Source organism: Symsagittifera roscoffensis, unplaced genomic scaffold, assembly GCF_963678635.1.
Source record: "Symsagittifera roscoffensis unplaced genomic scaffold, txSymRosc1.1 SCAFFOLD_142, whole genome shotgun sequence".
Taxonomy (NCBI): Eukaryota; Metazoa; Xenacoelomorpha; order Acoela; family Convolutidae; genus Symsagittifera; species Symsagittifera roscoffensis.
The window spans coordinates 61,431-73,989 of record NW_026971694.1 but is presented as its reverse complement, the minus strand read 5'-3'; the positions used below and the strand labels follow the sequence as shown (position 1 = coordinate 73,989).

The window sequence follows — 12,559 nt, the reverse complement described above, 5'->3', positions numbered from 1 at the left end:
CGACTGATCGAAGCGGAAGACCCCTATTTTGAGCTGAAAAATGGGGGTCTCAGGGCTCTAAAACGCTTGTTTGAGCTTGAAGGAGTGCTCGCACAGCTCACTTTCAATTTTAGCGAAGTTAGATATGCTTGATGGTCAGCTGCATGAAAAAGATGGGAGCTGTGCGACCAGTGGTTCAAAAGTTATGACCCGAGCCGTAAACAAGCTCAAAATGAGGTCCAAAACTGACGAAGTTGCTTCAGTTGGCTTGAAAGTTAACAAAGCTTGCTCGTAGAGCTTCCGGGATAGGCCCATTCGCTTCCTCGTGAAAAATAGGTCTTAGAACCACCTTAGATGAGCTTGCGCGACCCTTGGTTGAGCTGCAGGAGCGACTGATCGAAGCGGAAGACCCCTATTTTGAGCTGAAAAATGGGGGTCTCAGGGCTCTAAAACGCTTGTTTGAGCTTGAAGGAGTGCTCGCACAGCTCACTTTCAATTTTAGCGAAGTTAGATATGCTTGATGGTCAGCTGCATGAAAAAGATGGGAGCTGTGCGACCAGTGGTTCAAAAGTTATGACCCGAGCCGTAAACAAGCTCAAAATGAGGTCCAAAACTGACGAAGTTGCTTCAGTTGGCTTGAAAGTTAACAAAGCTTGCTCGTAGAGCTTCCGGGATAAGCCCATTCGCTTCCTCGTGAAAAATAGGTCTTAGAACCACCTTAGATGAGCTTGCGCGACCCTTGGTTGAGCTGCAGGAGCGACTGATCGAAGCGGAAGACCCCTATTTTGAGCTGAAAAATGGGGGTCTCAGGGCTCTAAAACGCTTGTTTGAGCTTGAAAGAGTGCTCGCACAGCTCACTTTTAATTTTAGCGAAGTTAGATATGCTTGATGGTCAGCTGCATGAAAAAGATGGGAGCTGTGCGACCAGTGGTTCAAAAGTTATGACCCGAGCCGTAAACTCTGTAATTCGATTTTTCAGCTCGAAATTGCAGAAAAACAGCTGTTTAGGCATGAAGGAGTGCTCGCACAGCTAACTTTCAATTTTAGCGTAGAGAGCTCTGTGTGAGGGCTAGTTGGTGTAGAAAGCTCAGTCCAATCGGACCAGTGGTGTAAAAGTTATAGCGCTTTGGCTGAACTGCAATTTTGAGCTCAAAAAGTGACGAAGTTTAGAAGAATGAAATTTCGGGCAACAAAAAATTGTTCAATTTTAATATAATTATAACCGCTGGAAAGCCCTTGAGCATAGCTTTCTAATGGTATATTACAATTTTTTTTACTAAAATTAGTTTAGGTTCCAGCTCGAGTTAAAAATTGACTTTTGCTATTTTTTCAAAAAAAAAAAAAAATTTCACTTCAGTCTCTTGCATTTTTGGTCAACAAAAAATTGTGCGATTCACTTCGGGTAAAAAGCGTTGGAAAGTACATGGGCAGGGCTTTCCGGGCGTGTTTTCAAAAGTTATTTTGAGCAAAAATTGAGCAAATGGTGAGCATTTGAAAAAAAAAAATTTTCCCCAGAAATACTCATTTAGGAGATTTCTGTGTATTATAGGGGGAGGGTAGTAGCGAGAATTTTCAAAAAAATTTTGAAAAATTTCAAAATTTTTGAAAATTTTTTTTTTACTTCCTAACCTCAAAAGCGTATCAGAAAGGCGTAATTTGATGAGACTTGACCACTGGTAAAGTATCATCGCTCGATTTCGCCTCAGTAAGGAGAACCATCCAAGGTTCGAAAAGAACGAAGGTCAGATAGTTTATAACTAGAAAGCAGAACCAAAACTGCCTTAAAGGCTTTGTGTAGTTGAGCAAAGTCTCTTCTCGAGAAGGCTAAGAAAAGCTTGAAAGTGAAGCAATCAGTCGTTGAGCTGTTTGTGAAAAGAAGGATTGGCTTTAGCTAAGGTGCTTCTAAGTACTGCGCATAACTATGAACCGGTGTAAACCAAATCATGCTTGGTGGCTCTTGCATGAGACTGGACTTGGTGCCCCAGTCAAAGTAGCTTGCTTATAGGTATGGTTGGATATGGTTAGCCGTATCAGCACCAGAGGTGCAACAACCGTGCTGTTTAACTAAGTGAGCTGTCGAGTTGAAGTCGTCTTGGTCTCAAAGAAACGTGCTTGGTGGCGCTTGCATAAGCCTGGACTTGGTGCCCCAGGAAAGACTTACTTATAGGTGTAGTTGGATATGGTTTACCGTATCAGTACCAATGGTGCACAACTATGCTGTTTAACTGAGTTAGTCAGAGGACGGCGTTTCCTAAGTCCTCTAGAGTCCAAGATTGCTTTAGCTCGTGAAGGTTCTAATCATGCTTGATGGCTCTTGCATGAGACTGAACTTGGTGCCCCAGTCAAAGTAGCTTGCTTATAGGTATGGTTGGATATGGTTAGCCGTATCAGCACCAGAGGTGCAACAACCGTGCTGTTTAACTAAGTGAGCTGTCGAGATGAAGTCGTCTTGGTCTCAAAGAAACGTGCTTGGTGGCGCTTGCATAAGCCTGGACTTGGTGCCCCAGGAAAGACTTACTTATAGGTGTAGTTGGATATGGTTTACCGTATCAGTACCAATGGTGCACAACTATGCTGTTTAACTGAGTTAGTCAGAGGACGGCCTTTCCTAAGTCCTCTAGAGTCCAAGACTTCTTTAGCTCGTGAAGGTTTAAAATGCTGATAGTAGTAGTTTGTGCGTGGGAAAGGTTGACCTTAGTGTGCCTTTCTGGAAAGGTAGCAGCTTGCAAATCAGGGTTCGGTTTGAAAAAGCTAGCTTCCGAAGTACTTTAAACTGATTGATCCTGTCAGTTGCCATATGCTTGTCTGAAAGACTAAGCCATGCATGTGTAAGTGAAACTTGCAAAAGTGAAACCGCGAATGGCTCATTAAATCAGTTACTATCTAAAAGTTGAGTTACCTGTCAGATGAATAACTGCGGTAACCCTGCAGCTAATGCATGCAGATTGCGTGACTCCGGTCGCGAACTTTTACAAGAATTCACCGAGCGACCTGCTAAGTACGGGCGCATACCGGATGAATCCAAAGTAACTGAAAGATCCCAGATGGCTTAGGCCGGGGGACGCAGCTTCCGAATTTCTGAGCTATCAACCTATGATGGTAGTGTAACGGACTACCATGGTTGTGACGGCTAACGGGGAATCAGGGTTCGATTCCGGAGAGGGAGCCTTAGAAACGGCTACCACATCCAAGGAAGGCAGCAGGCACGCAAATTACCCACTCTCCGCACGAGGAGGTAGTGACGAGAAATAATGATATGAGCCTTAATGGTTTGTAATCAGAATGGAAAGGATGCAAAAGCTCCTTTGATGATCGAGTAGAGGGCAAGTCTGGTGCCAGCAGCCGCGGTAATACCAGCCTCTACAAGCGTATGCAAAAGTTGCTGCGTTTAAAAAGCTCATAGTTGGATCTGTTTGAGTATAACGGTAACATGGTGGTTAGTTAACGCTTTCCACTCGTTACGCTCATCCTTCGCATCGAAGAAATACCTTGCAACTTAAATGTGACGAGGTGTGGAAACGGTGTTTTCACTTTGAGAAAATTAGAGTGTTCAAAGCATCCTTTGGGATTGAATAATCAAGCATGGAATAATGGAGAATGACCCGCGTTTTACTGATGCCGGTGGCTAAAGTGCGGTAATGATTGAAAGGAACAGCCGGGGGCATTTGTATTGCTACGTTAGAGGTGAAATTCTTGGATCGTGGCAAGACAAACTACTGCGAAAGCATTTGCCAAGAATGTTTTCATTAATCAAGAACGAAAGTTAGAGTATTGAAGAGGATTAGATACCCTCGTAATTCTAACCATAAACTATACCAACTTACGATTTGTCAAAGTCTCTTCTGACTTGGCAAGAAATTAACCGGGAAACCAAAGTTTATTGGTTCCGGGGGAAGTATGGTTGCAAAATCGAAACTTAAAGGAATTGACGGAAGGGCACCACCAGGAGTGGAGCCTGCGGCTTAATTTGACTCAACACGGGAAATCTCACCAGGTCCAGACATCTTAAGGATTGACAGATTGATGATCTTTCATGATTATATGGGCGGTGGTGCATGGCCGTTCTTAGTTAGTGGAGTGATCTGTCTGGTTAATTCCGATAACGAACGAGATCTTGATCATCTAAATAGTGCCATTCTCGTTAGAGTATTGGTTACTTCTTAGAGGTACTATGTGCAATTAAATAGCACAAGTGAAGTGAGGCTATAACAGGTCTGTGATGCCCTTAGATGTCCTGGACTGCACGCGCGCTACACTGGTGAATTTAAATTGAGGGATAACCTTGGCCTATATGGTCCGGGTAATCACCTAAAATTCATGAGCGTGAAGGGGATCGAATGTTGTAACTTGCATTCGTGAACCAGGAATTCCTAGTACTCGGTAGTCAACAACTACTGGGGATTACGTCCCTGCCCTTTGTACACACCGCCCGTCGCTACTACTGATTGGATGTTTAAGCAAGAATTGCGGAAGCCCGTCGCTGAGACTTCGGTCCTGGCAATAGGTGGAAGCGGATCGAGCTTAATTGTCTAGAGGAAGTAAAAGTCGTAACAAGGTTTCCGTAGGGGAACCTGCGGAAGGATCAGTGACTAATGCCACTGTTTGAGCGAAGAGCCGGTCAGCTCATTAAATATGACCCGGTACGCAGTAGATCTTTTTGGAGATTTTGCTGAAAGGTGGTGGTGCATAATCAAGAAAGAGTCGGTGGTGCATGAGTGTAAGAGAGACGGTGGTGCATGAGACTGGGGATTGGCTCCCAGTCAAAGTAGCTTGCTCGGTGGTTGATGATAGCAAGAAAGAGTCGGTGGTGCATGAGAGTAAGAGAGACGGTGGTGCATGAGACTGGGGATTGGCTCCCAGTTAAAGTAGCTTGCTCGGTGGTTGATAATAGCAAGGAAGAGTCGGTGGTGCATGTGAGTAAGAGAGACGGTGGTGCATGAGACTGGGGATTGGCTCCCAGTTAAAGTAGCTTGCTCGGTGGTTGATAATAGCAAGGAAGAGTCGGTGGTGCATGATAGCATGATGTTCCTTCATGGTTCATCTAAGAGTTGGTCTAGCTAAGGTTAGATTGGCTCAAGGTAGTCCTTAATGGATCACCTTAGATTCCCGAAAGATAATTCAAAGAGAGTTGACCTGATGCAAGTTAGGTTAACTCAAGGTGATCCTTGTTGGTGATCCTTAGTATGATGGTGGTGCATTAGCAAGAAAAACGGTGGTGCATGATAGCTTGAGACTGGGGATGGGCTCCCAGTCAAAGTAGCTTGCTCGGTGTGGAAGATAGCAAGTGAGAGTCAGTGGTGCATTATAGCAAGAGAGAAGGTAGCCAAATGTCTCGTCATTGTTGACGCCAAAATCAGGTAGCCAAATGCCTCGTCATTTTTGACGCCAAAAGCAGGTAGCCAAATGCCTCGTCATTTTTGACGCCAAAAGCAGGTAGCCAAATGCCTCGTCATTGTTGACGCCAAAAGCAGGTAGCTAAATGCCTCGTCATTGTTGACGCCAAAAGGAAGTCGCTCAAACTTGGGTATTCTGTTGATCAAAAAGCTGTTTAGATGGTAGCTTAGGAGTAACTTCTCCTAGATAAGCTTGTTTGTTGGTCGTTTAAACAGTGTACGATTTTCAGTTTGCTTTCGTTAGAGAAAGACTGAGGAAAGCGAAGGCCCGAATGCTTAAGAACAGGGTGATCTATGCTTGGGTAATCACACTTAGTACGAGAGGAACAGTGTGTTCAGTTCCCTGGTTTCAAGCGTCTGCCTGAGAAGGCGGATGCGAAGCTACAATTGATGACCTAAAGCGTAGATTGAATTGCTCTATCTGCATCATGAAAATTGCCTTTAATGGTTTAAATTGGCAGTATCAAGTATATTGATGCTGTTGACCCCGATGTCAGATAGGAATGCAATCCCCCATTGATGATGGGAGGTCGCTCGAACTTGGGTATTCTGTTGATCAAAGAGCTGTTTAGATGTAGTACCGGTGTGATACATGTGATTGCATTGAGAGAGCGTTTAAACAGTGTTCGATCTTCAGTTTGCCTTCGTAAGAGTAAGACTGAGAAAAGCGAGGGCCCAAACGCTCAAAAACAGGGTGATCTATGCTTGGGTAACACTTAGTACGAGAGGAACAGTGTGTTCAGTTCCCTGGTTTCAAGCGTCTGCCTGAGAAGGCGGATGCGAAGCTACAATTGATGACCTAAAGCGTAGATTGAATTGCTCTATCTGCATCATGAAAATTGCCTTTAATGGTTTAAATTGGCAGTATCAAGTATATTGATGCTGTTGACCCCGATGTCAGATAGGAATGCAATCCCCCATTGATGATGGGAGGTCACTCAAACTTGGGTATTCTGTTGATCAAAGAGCTGTTCAGATGTAGTACCGGTGTGATACATGTGATTGCATTGAGAGCGCGTTTAAACAGTGTTCGATCTTCAGTTTGCCGTTGTAAGAGAAAGACTGAGGAAAGCGAAGGCCCAAATGCTTAAGAACAGGGTGGTCCAGACAGCTCAAAGTCCGACTGCGGTTGGCTTTGTTCTAATCGAGTGAACACTTACTTTTGGAGAAATCCGATCGTAGGAGTGATCAGTCTTCGGATTGATCCGGTTCTTTTACTGGTGTATCTGTCAGATCCTTAGGGACTGGATAGAACACTTAAGCAAGTCGCTCGAACTTGGGTATTCTGTTGATCAAAGAGCTGTTCAGATGTAGTACCGGTGTGATACATGTGATTGCATTGAGAGCGCGTTTAAACAGTGTTCGATCTTCAGTTTGCCGTTGTAAGAGAAAGACTGAGGAAAGCGAAGGCCCAAATGCTTAAGAACAGGGTGGTCCAGACAGCTCAAAGTCCGACTGCGGTTGGCTTTGTTCTAATCGAGTGAACACTTACTTTTGGAGAAATCCGATCGTAGGAGTGATCAGTCTTCGGATTGATCCGGTTCTTTTACTGGTGTATCTGTCAGATCCTTAGGGACTGGATAGAACACTTAAGCAAGTCGCTCGAACTTGGGTATTCTGTTGATCAAAGAGCTGTTCAGATGTAGTACCGGTGTGATACATGTGATTGCATTGAGAGCGCGTTTAAACAGTGTTCGATCTTCAGTTTGCCGTTGTAAGAGAAAGACTGAGGAAAGCGAAGGCCCAAATGCTTAAGAACAGGGTGGTCCAGACAGCTCAAAGTCCGACTGCGGTTGGCTTTGTTCTAATCGAGTGAACACTTACTTTTGGAGAAATCCGATCGTAGGAGTGATCAGTCTTCGGATTGATCCGGTTCTTTTACTGGTGTATCTGTCAGATCCTTAGGGACTGGATAGAACACTTAAGCAAGTCGCTCGAACTTGGGTATTCTGTTGATCAAAGAGCTGTTCAGATGTAGTACCGGTGTGATACATGTGATTGCATTGAGAGCGCGTTTAAACAGTGTTCGATCTTCAGTTTGCCGTTGTAAGAGAAAGACTGAGGAAAGCGAAGGCCCAAATGCTTAAGAACAGGGTGGTCCAGACAGCTCAAAGTCCGACTGCGGTTGGCTTTGTTCTAATCGAGTGAACACTTACTTTTGGAGAAATCCGATCGTAGGAGTGATCAGTCTTCGGATTGATCCGGTTCTTTTACTGGTGTATCTGTCAGATCCTTAGGGACTGAATAGAACACTTAAGCAAGTCGCTCGAACTTGGGTATTCTGTTGATCAAAGAGCTGTTCAGATGTAGTACCGGTGTGATACATGTGATTGCATTGAGAGCGCGTTTAAACAGTGTTCGATCTTCAGTTTGCCGTTGTAAGAGAAAGACTGAGGAAAGCGAAGGCCCAAATGCTTAAGAACAGGGTGGTCCAGACAGCTCAAAGTCCGACTGCGGTTGGCTTTGTTCTAATCGAGTGAACACTTACTTTTGGAGAAATCCGATCGTAGGAGTGATCAGTCTTCGGATTGATCCGGTTCTTTTACTGGTGTATCTGTCAGATCCTTAGGGACTGGATAGAACACTTAAGCAAGTCGCTCGAACTTGGGTATTCTGTTGATCAAAGAGCTGTTCAGATGTAGTACCGGTGTGATACATGTGATTGCATTGAGAGCGCGTTTAAACAGTGTTCGATCTTCAGTTTGCCGTTGTAAGAGAAAGACTGAGGAAAGCGAAGGCCCAAATGCTAAAAAACAGGGTGGTCGAGACAGCTCAAAGTCCGACTGCGGTTGGCTTTGTTCTAAATCAAACCAGTGCTAGATGGTCGAAAAACAACCTTCAACGGGGGATCACTAGGCTCGCTTTACGAGGAGGAGCACAGCTATATGTGTTAATTCAGTAAGAATCGCAAGATTTGTTTACTGACCTCTCTAACGCAAAAGGCGGTCTCAGCTTCGGCTGTTGATCGCGTCCGAATCAGGGTTATTTGAAATCGATTGAACGCTTACTTTTGGAGAAATCTGAGGGTAAGAGCGATCTGTCTTCGGATTGGTCCGTTCTTTTGCTGGTGTATCTACGAGATCCTTCGGGATTGGTTAGAACACTTAAATCAAGTCGCTCAAACTTGGGTATTCTGTTGATCAAAGAGCTGTTCAGATGTAGTACCGGTGTGATACATGTGATTGCATTGAGAGCGCGTTTAAACAGTGTTCGATCTTCAGTTTGCCTAAGCTAGAGTGATAAACTCCTGCACATTACTACTTCGGTAGTTTTATGGATGCTTGAGTGCCTTTAAATCGTAACCTGATTTGGACGAGAGAACCCCCTGAACTTAAGCATATCAGTAAGGGGAGGAAAAGAAATCAACCGAGAATCCCTTAGTAATGGCGAATGAACAGGGAAAAGCTCATCGGGAAGAGGAGTGGTAACACTCCTCGGTGTCCGGTATGGTTTGCTGCCTGGCTTGTTGACTTGACTGGATGTCTATTGGAAAATAGCATCAAAGAGGGTAAAAATCCCGTAACAGTCTTGTTATAACTTGTCGACGGCGCATTCCTATGAGTAGAGTTGTTTGAAAGTGCAACTCGAAGCTGGAGATATGTCTCTCCAAAAGCTAATTATAAAGCGAGACCGATAGCAAACAAGTACCGTGAGGGAAAGTTGAAAAGCACTCTGAAGAGAGAGTGAAAAGTACGTGAAACCGTTGAAGGAGAACTGGAGTGAGCGTTATCATGCCCAATGTCTTGAACTTGATTCTAGACCACCGGGTAGTGTTGTTAAAGTCTTTTGGTGATCATTGTTAAAGATGCGAGCTATTTGTTTTCTTCGGATTTCAAATTTGTTGTGTCTTGACTAAATGAGATAAAGTTTTATCTCTTTTGTTTGCCTGTCTGACCTTAACATCCCAATCAATGCTCTCTACAGCCCGTCTTGAAACACGGACCAAGGAGTGTGAGTTGCTTGCAAGTGCTGTCGCTGTTTGAAAGCGTACACGCGTAATGAAAGTGAACGGTGTAACTTTTATGAGTTGCATTAACTTTTGTGGTGAGAGCGTCAAAGCGATGTCTCGCAACCACGGACGGTTATGTTGCTAAAACATGACTGATCCAGAGCAAGTAGCACACGACCCGAAAGATGGTGATCTATGCTTGGGCAGGGTGAAGCCACGGGAAACCATGGTGGAAGCCCGAAGCGGTTCTGACGTGCAAATCGATCGTCTGACCTGAGCATAGGGGCGAAAGACTAATCGAACCATCTAGTAGCTGGTTTCCTCCGAAGTTTCCCTCAGGATAGCAAAAGCTTAAGCAAGATTGAAAAATCTTCGCTGTGCAATTTCATCGGTTAAAGCGAATGATTAGAGGACTGGGGGAAAACTTTTCCTTCACCTATTCTCAAACTATAAATCGGTGAGATGTTCTTGTGACTTAATTGCACTTGAACTTTGAATGCGAGCTTTTTGTGGGCCGCTTTTGGTAAGCAGAACCGGCGATGTGGGATGAACCAAAAGTTGGGTTAAGGCGCCTAACTACTTGCTCATGAGTCACCACAAAAGGTGTTGATTGATATTGACAGCAGGACGGTGGTCATGGAAGTTGAAAACCGCTAAGGAATGTGTAACAACTCACCTGCCGAATCAATCAGCCCTGAAAATGGATGGCACTAGAGCTCGTGGCCTATACCTGACCATGAACATCAGATTCTGGCTTCGGCTGGATGCTTAAGACTGGTTTAGAACTGGTCTTAAAGTATGTTCATGTGTAGGAGGACGCATTGGTTGCGCAAAAGTGTATACGTGAGTATATGCTCGAAGCGGCCAATGGAGCAGATCTTGGTGGAAGTAGCAAGTACTCAAATGAGAACTTTGAGGACTGAAGCGGGAAAGGTTTTCATGTGAACAGCATTTGCACATGAGTTAGTCGATTCTAAAAGACAGGCTAAGGCCAAAGTCTTGAATAGTGGTTTTTTGAAAACTGCTGAGTCTCGAAAGAGCATCGGGTTAAAATTCCCGAACTTACTCTCTTGGCATTACGACGGCAACGTCATCTCAGTCGAATTTAGTCATTGGGACCTTGGGGAAGAGTTATCTTTTCTTTATAACATGCAGTAGAGACCTTGGAATTGAATCAATCAGAGATAAGGCTCGAACCATGAAAGAGTGTTTCAGCATTTGAAGCATCCCAATTGTTCCTGGTGGCACGTAAAAATTCGGCCCAGCTAATGTCAGGAGAGTGAATCGTACCAATTACCGCATCAGGTCCCCAAGGTGAAAAGCCTCTGGTCTTGGAACAGTGTAGATAAGGGAAGTCGGCAAAATTGATCCGTACCTTCGGAAGAAGGATTGGCTCTGAGGAATGGGTGTGACAAGCCTTTAGCTTGAAGTCTCGATATGCTAAAGCGTACGATGGCTCTTCGGAGTTGTTGGCGTTTGGCGCATCGATGATGGATATGCTTTAGGTCAAATCTGTCGCACATTAAACGTTCAAACTCTGAACTGGTTTGGACAAGGGGAATCCGACTGTTTAATTAAAACAAAGCATTGCGATGGCTGGTGAAACGGTTCTGACGCAATGTGATTTCTGCCCAGTGCTCTGAATGTCAAAGTGAAGAAATTCAAATAAGCGCGGGTAAACGGCGGGAGTAACTATGACTCTCTTAAGGTAGCCAAATGCCTCGTCATCTAATTAGTGACGCGCATGAATGGATTAACGAGATTCCTACTGTCCCTATCTACCATCCAGCGAAACCACAGCTTTGGGAACGGGCAAAGCCTAATCAGTGGGGAAAGAAGACCCTGTTGAGGGTGACCTGCGCCCAACGGGACCAAGGAGGGACCAAACTGAAATCGGCCTGAAATCCACCCCCGATTGTCAAAATGAGTATTTAACGATGGAAAACTTTGAGGGTCTTCTTTTTGAACATGAAAAACCAAAAAAAAAATGAAAAAAAACATTTTTTTTTGAATTTTTGAAAAAATGACTCCTTGTGTCACCCGAAAAAAACGGGACCAAGACGGGACCAAGACGGGACCAAAAAATCTAACTTTTTGTTCAGTGCTTGGATTGATGTGAAAACGATTTCTAACAGACAGGTATGACTTGTAATCACTAGGAAAAGAGTTTTCAATCAAAAAAAAATAATTTTTCTGGACTCTGTGATGGTTCAGTTTTGGTCCCGTTTTGGCAAAACGGGACCAAGACGGGACCAAAAAATCTAACTTTTTGTTCAGTGCTTGGATTGATGTGAAAACGATTTCTAACAGACAGGTATGACTTGTAATCACTAGGAAAAGAGTTTTCAATCAAAAAAAATAATTTTTCTGGATTCTGTGATGGTTCAGTTTTGGTCCCGTTTTGGCAAAACGGGACCAAGACGGGACCAAAAAATCTAACTTTTTGTTCAGTGCTTGGATTGATGTGAAAACAATTTCTAACAGACAGGTATGACTTGTAATCACTAGGAAAAGAATTTTCAATCAAAAAAAATAGTTTTTCTGGATCCTGTGGTGGTTCAGCTTTGGTCCCGTTTTGGCAAAACGGGACCAAGACGGGACCAAAAAATCTAACTTTTTGTTCAGTGCTTGGATTGATGTGAAAACAATTTCTAACAGACAGGTATGACTTGTAATCACTAGGAAAAGAGTTTTCAATCAAAAAAACTAATTTTTCGGGATTCTGCGCTGGTTCAGTTTTGGTCCCGTTTCAAGAAAACGGGACCACGTCGGGACCAAAAAACCTAATTGTTTGTTCATGTGTCGGATTGATGTCAAAAAAGTTCCTAACAGACAGATATGATGTGTAGACGCTAGAAAAAAAGATTTTCAATCAAAAAACTTAGAATTTCGGGAGTGCTAAGGGAGTTCAGATTTGGTCCCGTTTTCGGGAAAAGGGAGCAAAATCGGGACCAAACTGAAACCAAATGAAAAAAACTTGAATTGTTTTGCAAATTATTGCAGATATCAATATAGGGTATCTGAGCATATTTTCAACATTTTTCAACAAAAAAATTGCAATTGTCATGGAAACTACACATTTTTTGATCCCGTTTTCGGGAAACGGGACCAGATAGGGACCAAAAAATCTAACTTTTTGTATAGTGGTTGAATTGATGTATAAACTGTTTAAAACAGATAGGTATGACTTGTAGACACTAGAAAAACCTTTTTCAACCAAAAAAAAGAACAATTTCGG

General features: G+C 43.6%; 2 pseudogenes; both read left to right on the top strand.

Annotated features, from left to right (window-relative positions):
• The first annotated feature begins 8,205 nt into the window (after positions 1-8,205).
• On the top strand, positions 8,206-8,357 carry LOC134856655 (5.8S ribosomal RNA; annotated as a pseudogene).
• A 313-nt stretch (positions 8,358-8,670) lies between these two features.
• On the top strand, positions 8,671-11,420 carry LOC134856654 (large subunit ribosomal RNA; annotated as a pseudogene).
• The last annotated feature ends 1,139 nt before the right edge of the window (positions 11,421-12,559 follow it).